The sequence below is a fragment of the Apium graveolens genome, chromosome 8 (assembly GCF_009905375.1).
Source record: "Apium graveolens cultivar Ventura chromosome 8, ASM990537v1, whole genome shotgun sequence".
In the NCBI taxonomy this organism is placed as follows: domain Eukaryota; kingdom Viridiplantae; phylum Streptophyta; class Magnoliopsida; order Apiales; family Apiaceae; genus Apium; species Apium graveolens.
Window position 1 is genome coordinate 135,341,836 of NC_133654.1, and position 547 is coordinate 135,342,382.

The window sequence follows — 547 nt, forward strand, 5'->3', positions numbered from 1 at the left end:
CGTAGCTATATCCACTTCAAGAACTCCTGCTACCTCGCCTTGTGGACATCTCTGGGTTGGATACTGATATTCATTAGTAGCCATCAGTTTAATTAGATCATAAGCTTCCTCATAGCTCTTTGCCCATAATGCTTCGCCTGATGCTGCATCAAGCATGGGTCTGGACTGTGCTCCCAACCCATTGTAAAAATAATTGATGATCATTCAATCAGGCATTCCATGATGAGGACACTTCCTAAGCATCTCCTTGTAGCGCTCCCAAGCTTCACATAGCGATTCTCCCGTTTCCTGCGCAAATTGAGTAATAGCATTCCTGAGTGCAGCTGTTTTCTCCATAGGAAAGAATTTAGTAAGAAACTTCTGAGCAAGATCTTCCCAAGTAGTAATCGAACCAGCTGGTAGAGAGTGTAACCAGCTCTTAGCCTTGTCCCTCGGAGAGAATGGGAACAGTCTCACCTTCACAGCATCTTCAGAAACACCGTTAAACTTGAAGGTGTCGCAGATCTCAATAAAATCCCTAATATGCATATTGGGATCTTCAGTTGGA

General features: G+C 43.9%; 1 non-coding gene across 1 annotated transcript; it reads left to right on the forward strand.

Moving 5' to 3' along the window:
- The first annotated feature begins 214 nt into the window (after positions 1 to 214).
- Positions 215 to 321, forward strand: LOC141682038 (small nucleolar RNA R71). Its single transcript, XR_012559442.1, has one exon. It is a non-coding gene; the product is annotated as a small nucleolar RNA R71 (small nucleolar RNA).
- Positions 322 to 547: the final 226 nt, after the last annotated feature.